Source organism: Chiloscyllium punctatum, chromosome 7 (genome assembly GCF_047496795.1).
Source record: "Chiloscyllium punctatum isolate Juve2018m chromosome 7, sChiPun1.3, whole genome shotgun sequence".
NCBI lineage: Eukaryota > Metazoa > Chordata > Chondrichthyes > Orectolobiformes > Hemiscylliidae > Chiloscyllium > Chiloscyllium punctatum.
Window position 1 is genome coordinate 27,675,846 of NC_092745.1, and position 8,287 is coordinate 27,684,132.

General features: G+C 43.8%; 2 non-coding genes across 2 annotated transcripts; both read right to left on the minus strand.

Moving 5' to 3' along the window:
• Nucleotides 1-270: 270 nt before the first annotated feature.
• LOC140480182 (small nucleolar RNA snR60/Z15/Z230/Z193/J17) lies at nt 271-355 on the minus strand. The gene has a single exon (XR_011961206.1). It is a non-coding gene; the product is annotated as a small nucleolar RNA snR60/Z15/Z230/Z193/J17 (small nucleolar RNA).
• Nucleotides 356-978: 623 nt separating this feature from the next.
• LOC140480179 (small nucleolar RNA SNORD79) lies at nt 979-1,057 on the minus strand. Its single transcript, XR_011961203.1, has one exon. It is a non-coding gene; the product is annotated as a small nucleolar RNA SNORD79 (small nucleolar RNA).
• Between the last annotated feature and the right edge of the window lie 7,230 nt (nt 1,058-8,287).

Sequence of the window (8,287 nt, forward strand, 5' to 3'; positions counted from 1 at the left end):
AAAGCTGACCACAAGACAGCCTACAAAAGGCACTTGAGCAAAATCAGTAAACATTTACAATGGGGCCACAATTGCTAGTGATATCTAATACAAGCAGAACTCTGCATCATCCCAATTAACAAACAAGTCAAAACCCATGGCAAATTTCTCACCTGAGGTTTAGAGTCAACATCCAAGATTTGTTCACATCGAGAGTCAAAATCTAAAAACAAGAATTCATTCAAATTCAGAGTAGGAAAGACTTGCATGCAGCTTTTCAGTTTCAATAAAAGGAAATGTCAGATAGGAGCGAAAGACTGTTGCATAAATTCTTCATTAGTTCTCTGCTGAACTATGAGCTCATCATTCAATCCTGTTAGGCTAGAATCCTTGATACAATGCTGCTCATGTGGTATACTAGAGAAGCAGATAGACTGACATGTAGTTCAAATACCATGCTTACAAGCATATGTTCCCAGTTTAGAATGCATTGATGCAAGCAGAGTAAATGGCAATTTTCAAATTTGGACTAATCCAGAACCAATTAACTTGGATCTTTGAACATGAAGAGCTGGCATAATCAACTGCACCCTGCTTTGTTCTCCTTGAAGGTGAATCAATATTGGAGCCAGGTCATTTGTATTTGCCACATTTACAGAATTTGAATGTTCAGTCAGGCCAATTGCTCAGATACCAACCTCAAATGAGCATTTTATCAAGGATTCACTATTACACCATCACACAACCAAACTCATTCCACTTACCTTCCATTACTTAAGTCCTTGGAATAATCTGAAAGAGAACATACAGCAAGTTTGATAACAGTCCTACAAGTGCAATTACAAATTGAATACACCATACAATCAGCATTTGGACGACATCTTTGGATCAGTTGCTAGGAGAAACTAGCACAATGGGGACAGTAACAATATAGTAGTCCTTTTAGGCAAAAGGAACTGTCAGCCTTGAGATCAGAATGCAGGAGGTGAGGTTATGTTGTACTGATTCAGTAATTACAAGTCTTCCACATTTTTTCAGAGAGATTCCCATTGTAATTATATTAGCATCATTGACAGTACAATGAAACCACCACTCCATCTCAAGAATCCCACATCCAGACCAAGGTCAACTAATAGATGTACCAACTTATTACAAGGAGTCTCACTGTATCGTAACAAGGGCTCTCACCTAGGTATCAAATTCTTGTGCGCACAGAATCACCCATACCTGGAAAAGAAGCATCTGGGTTAGTGATCTGCCATTAAGCTGAACACATCAAAAAATCCCAACTGTGTGCCTCAGAACCAGTTTATGGCGGTTTATGTAATCGTCATCTTTTAGTCAAGAGTAGCAAATAACCATCATCACTGCACACAAGATCTAAAAAATGTTCCCATTTTGACCAGAGACACGGAGGAGCTTTTTGACAGTTTGCCCAGAAAGGGACCATCAGGGTCCTGTTTAAGATCAACACCATGCTAAAGCACAAATCAAAATGCAGAAGGATTTCTTCCAAATAGCCCATTTGAAAGAATATACTGGCCTTTGAGGGAGCTTTAGATTTGCTATAGTTCAATTACAGAGATTCGATGTAGTGATTCAATGGACTGACCAGCCCAAAAGTCAAATTAGTTTGGAACAATGAGCCAATGAGGGTCAAATACAGCAAGCTTTTGAGTTAATGCAGAAAACAGCCTCCTCTTAGTGTAAGGCATAAGCCGTGAAAGCAAATTCGGATCAGTTTTTAAAATGCCACACTGCCCAAGGGAGCTCATTAAGGGACTATGAAACCAGTTACCTTCGCAGCCAGGTGATGAGTAGCTTGACAGATCCAGACCTGGAAAGATAGCAGTGTCACACTCATTGCTTTAACATGCAAACCCTCAACTAGAGCTACACGCCTCATTATACAACCGTTTTCAGAAACATTTCTGACCACTACTCGTTAATCATTGGCAGTCAAAGGAAGGTTATAACAGGGCAGACTATCTCCATGGATCACAGACTGGTTCTGGGCAACAGAACCACAAGATCTGTTAAGTGATAACAGACTTGAACAGAAAAATTACTCAAGAGATAGATATGTGGAATTAGTTATGCGAGGATTAGGTGCTACAATTACAGAGTACACTGGAGATAAACTGCAGTTAACAGCAAATTAAATAGTTAACCAGAGGAAGCACAAAGTTAATGACAATCATACCAAACAGACCAACTGGAAGGACTAAGATGTCTCCTCTAGTCCACATGCTCCAGCAAGCGTGCCCACAGGATACACATGGACAAGTCTTGGCCTCAAAGATCAAAACGGTTGTTAAATCAACTGCCCCATGCGATACTGTATTGGAATTACTTGCCGCTCCATCCACGAAGGTGCGGAACCTGCCAACCATAGGAACAAAATTAGATTGTACAAGCAGGGAGCCACGCCAGTGACTATCCCGGGGATAAGGGGCCGTGTGCTCAGCATGTTGGGAACTCACCACAGTGACTCTGATGTCCCTACCAACATGGGCTCATCACAGCGTCGGCCCGCTCCCAAAAAACTGAGCCCCGGGGAAAGACCGTGCTCCAGGCTCCCTTCTCACCAAACCCCAAAAATAATCACCCAGCCACCTCACGCTTTATCCTCTCCCCCCACCCCGGCCGAGGCCCACGTGGAACCAGCGAGGCGCGGTACCCAACACTTCTATCTTCATACCTACCACAGCAGCAGACAGCGCACGAAAGAGACCAGGCGGCTCCGGGCGCCGCCTTTTATAGTTAATGCCGCGCAAGGACTGACGGGATCCGGACCAGCCGACCCGAACATCCCAGGTTCTATTGGCTGAGCCTGTTGTCAATAGCATGGCCGCCCGACAATCCCTTTCGCTTGTTGGTTAGAACCCGCTATGGGGGAGGGATGGGTCGTCAACTCACCGCCCATCTTCGATGACGTAAACCCCCCACCCCCGCGCGCGCGCCGCTCGCAGGGTTTCCTTAGTTGCCTGGCACGGGTGGGGCCTGATCAATTTGTGGTGTAATGTGGAGCCTCCGTGGAGTTCTGTGAGAGAGAGAGAGAGAGAGAGAAACCATATCCTTGAATGGCGGGCATTTTCCGATGAGGAAACTGGCAGCACGTTGTTTAGAATTGAGGCGAACTTAATGAAATATGTATAAAAATGGCACAACACCGGGTCGGTTTCATTAGTGAAATACGCCACAGGGTTTTGATCGGCGACGCAGAGATTAAAGGAAAGTTAAAGATAGTCTTGAGATGGGGGATTGACTGTTTAGGAGCGGAGAGTTTCTTCCCTCAGCATTTAGAATATGCTCCACCATTTAACATAGAGTCATAGAGATGTACAGCATGGAAACAGACCCTTCGGTCCAACCCGTCCATGCTGACCAGATATCCCAACCCAATCTAGTCCCTCCTGCCAGCACCCGGCCCATATCCCTCCAAACCCTTCCTATTCATATACTCATCCAAATGCCTCTTAAATGTTGCAATTGTACCAGCCTCCACCACATCCTCTGGCAGCTCATTCCATACACGTACCACCCTCTGCGTGAAAAAGTTGCCCCTTAGGTTTTATATCTTTCCCCTCTCACCCTAAACCTACGCCCTCTAGTTCTGGGCTTCCCTAACCCTATCCATGCCCCTCATGATTTTGTAAACCTCTTTAAGGTCACCCCTCAGCCTCTGACACTCCAGGGAAAACAGCCCCAGACTGTTCAGCCTCTCCCTACAGTTCAAATCCTCCAACCCTGGCAACATCCTTGTCAATCTTTTATGAACTCTTTCAAGTTTCACAACATCTTTCTGATAGGATGGAGATAAGAATGGCACGCAATATTCCAACAGTGGCCTAACCAATGTCCTATACAACTGCAACATGACCTCCCAATTCCTGTACTCAATACTCTGACCAATAAACGAAAGCATACCAAATGCCACCTTCACTATCCTATCTACCTGTGATTCCACTTTTAAGGAGCTATGAACCTGCACTCCAAGGTGTCTTTGTTCAGCAACACTCCCTAGGACTTTATTATTAATTGTATAAATCTTGCTAAGATTTGCTTTCCCAAAATGCAGCACCTCACATTTATCTGAATTAAACTCCATCTGCCACTTTATGTAGAAGGTTTGATATATTAATGTAGGGGGTGAGTTAGTATGTGAATGGCTGATGCACAAACTGAAAATGGGATTGAGGAGTGCAATGTAAATTACAGAAAATCTCAACAGTACACAGGTTGAGCAGAAAGTAGCACATAATTTCATAGAATCCCTACAGTGTGGAAACAGCCATTTGGTGCAACAAGTCCACACTGACCTTCCAAAGAGTATCTCACCCAGACCCTCTTCCCCCACAGTCAACATTTCCCCTGACTAATGTATCTAGCCTACACATCCCTGAACACTATGCACAATTTAGCATGGCTTGCATATCTATGTTCCGGTAGGAGAAAACTGGAGGAAACCCACGCAGACATCAGGAGAATGTGCAAAGTCACGCAGTTGCCCAAGACTGGAATCAAACCTAAGTCCCTGGCACAGTGAGGCAGCAATGCTACCCACCACTGCCACCCAGTCTGCAGATGTGTAAAGTAATTAATTTGGACAGGTCTAAATGGAATACACAATATGTAGGACAACATCAAGAAGGGTAGAGGAGAAAAGGGAGTGTGGGGTTCATATTGTATACACATAACTCCACACACCATTCTGACTGGACACTACTTCACCATTACTTCATTAGTGTTTGGTTAAAATCCTGGATCACCCTGACAGCAATGTCTCCATGTGGACTGTAGAGGTTCAATTTGAAGGAATTAATAGCATTCCAAAAAAAAAGTTCTAATGGAAAAGTCACAGGACTCAGAACGTTAACTCTGCCTTCCCTCACACAGATGCTGCCAGACCTGCTGAGTTTCGCCAGCAATTTCTGTTTTTGTTTCAGGGTCTCCAGCATCTTTGTTTTATGTATTCCAAAAAAGAATTGTTAGTAATAGGGCAAATGGGAAGAGGAAATAAATACAATTGCTGTCACTAAAGAAAAATCACTAGGGAAACTAATGGGTTAAAAGCCAATACATCTCCAGAACTGATGGTTTCCTCGAAAATGAGGCTCAAGATGTAATAATAGGAACAAAGAAATGACAAAATAAACTGAATAGGTACTTTGCATCAGTCTTCACAGTGGAAGACACCAGTAGTGTACCAGAACTTAAAGAAAGTTGAGGCAGAGTTAAGTGCAATGGCTATTAAAATAAGGAGGAGGTGCTAGGGAATCTGAAAGGTTTGAATGTGGATAAATAACCTGGGACCAAATGGACTACACCACAGAGTTCTAATGAGATAGCTGAGGAAATTGTAGTGGTGATCTTTCAAGAATCACTAGAGTCATGGAGGATCCCAGAAGACTAGAAAATAGCTAATGTAACACGCTTGTTTAAGAAAGGAGGGAGCCAGAAAACAGAAAATGATAGCCCAGTTAGCCTGACCTCAGTTATTTTTCAGTCCATTATTATGGATGAGATTGCTGAATACTTGGAAGTATACAGTAAAATAGGGCTTAACACAGCTTTGTCAAGGGGAAGTCTTACAAATCTATTAGAATTCCTTGAGAAATTAACAAGCAATTTAGACAAAGAAGAGCCACAGGACATGATCTACTTGGATTTTCAGAAGGTGCTGCACAGGACACTGCTAATTAAGATAAGAGTACATGGTGTCCAGGGAAACGTACTGGCATGGATAGAGGATTGGCTGAATGGCAGAAGGTAGAGAGTGGGGATAAAGGGGTCTTCTTCAGGATGGCAACCAATGATAGCAGTGGAGTTCCACAGGGGTCAATGTGGGAACTGCAACTATTCACATTACACATTAGTGATCTGGACAAAAGAATTGAGGCTATTGATGTTATGTTTGCAGGTCATAAGTGGAGGGACAGGTAGTGTTGAGGAGCTGGGAGGCTACAGAAGGACTTGAACAGGCTAGGAGATTGGGCAGATGGAATACCATTTAGGAAAATGTGAAGTTATGCACTTTGGTAGGAAAAATAGAGCCATAGTCCATTTTCTAAATGGGCAATGGCTTCAGAAAGCTGAAGGGTCTGAGGATTAGATTAGATTAGACTTACAGTGTGGAAACAGGCCCTTCGGCCCAACAAGTCCACACCGACCCGCCGAAGCGCAGCCCACCCATTCCCCTACATTTACCCCTTACCTAACACTACGGGCAATTTAGCATGGCCAATTCACCTGACCTTGCACATCTTTGGACTGTGGGAGGAAACCGGAGCACCCGAAGGAAACCCACGCAGACACGGGGAGAACGTGCAAACTCCACACAGTCAGTCGCCCGAGGTGGGAATTGAACCCGGGTCTCTGGCGCTGTGAGGCAGCAGTGCTAACCACTGTGCCACCGTGACGCCCAAACTAGGAGTCCTAGTTTAGGAGTTTCTAAGGTTAACAAGTTCAATTGGCAGTTAGGAATGCAATGCAATGTTGCCATTCATTTCAAGTAGACAAGAATACAAGAGCAGAGACGTACAACTGAGGCTGCAGAAAGCTCTGGTCAGGCCACATTTGGAATATTGTGGGCAATTTTGAGCTCCGTGTCTAACTGTCACGAAGTTAGTGTGTAAAAATGGTAAAATTGTGAAATGGGAGTGGGCATTGCAATGTCCTGTAAGGGATGGTATTCTTTTCGGTGCTTGGAGAGTTCAAAAATGGAAGTCTGAACAGCAGTTTAAAGTGCAAGTGCACAGAGAGCACCCAAATTGAATTAACACTTTGTATCGAGCAGGCCCAAGTAGTATTTTCACCCAGACAGCAGTTTAAATTCAGCCAATTAATTCAAAAAGGTACTTGGAGACTTAGGACCAGTTGAATTTAAAACAGATTGTTTTGACACATGGAAGCCACACAAGTAAGAATTTAATATGTAATCGTAGGTATAAAAGATGCAGGCATTTCAAAATTGAGAGATCTAACTGCCATCTAAAGAAATAAAGTTAAAAATCACACAACACCAGGTTATAGTCCAACAGGTTTATTTGGAAATACATGCTTCTGGAGCGCTGCTCTTTCATCAGGTAGCTTGTGGAGTAGGATCATAGGACACAGAATTTATAGTGAAAGATCGTAGTGGCATATACTGATGCAATATATGGAACAAACCTAGATTGCTGTTAAGTTTTTCATCTTTCAGAGTGGGCTGCAAGTTTCGATTCATTAATATGTAAATCTCAGAACTTCCTTCAAGTCACATTCCCAAGATAACTTAAGGTTTTATAAAAAAAGGCGATATCTCCGTTCAGGCAGTGCATTAAAGGTGTAGAGTCTGTATGTATTCCAATCTTGAGTCAGTCTGGTTCTGTTTCCAAAGTAGGAATTTATAAAATGTCACATGGATTTTAAAAAGAATTGACTGCCTACAGATGTATCTGCAAATTCAGCCCATAGACTTGTATGTGTGTGTGCGTGAGTGTGATGGAGTATTTGCCTGTGAGAGGGTATACACATGGGTGTGTGTGTGTGCGTGAGTGTGATGGAGTATTTGCCTGTGAGAGGGTATACACATGGGTGTGTGTGTGTGTGCGTGAGTGTGATGGAGTATTTGCCTGTGAGAGGGTATACACATGGGTGTGTGTGTGTGCGTGAGTGTGATGGAGTATTTGCCTGTGAGAGGGTATACACATGGGTGTGTGTGTGTGCGTGAGTGTGATGGAGTATTTGCCTGTGAGAGGGTATACACATGGGTGTATGTGTGTGCGTGAGTGTGATGGAGTATTTGCCTGTGAGAGGGTATACACATGGGTGTGTGTGTGAGTGTGATGGAGTATTTGCCTGTGAGAGGGTATACACATGGGTGTATGTGTGTGCGTGAGTGTGATGGAGTATTTGCCTGTGAGAGGGTATACACATGGGTGTATGTGTGTGCGTGAGTGTGATGGAGTATTTGCCTGTGAGAGGGTATACACATGGGTGTGTGTGTGTGCGTGAGTGTGATGGAGTATTTGCCTGTGAGAGGGTATACACATGGGTGTATGTGTGTGCGTGAGTGTGATGGAGTATTTGCCTGTGAGAGGGTATACACATGGGTGTGTGTGTGTGCGTGAGTGTGATGGAGTATTTGCCTGTGAGAGGGTATACACATGGGTGTATGTGTGTGTGCGTGAGTGTGATGGAGTATTTGCCTGTGAGAGGGTATACACATGGGTGTATGTGTGTGTGCGTGAGTGTGATGGAGTATTTGCCTGTGAGAGGGTATACACATGGGTGTGTGTGTGTGCGTGCACTTGTGAGAGAGAGA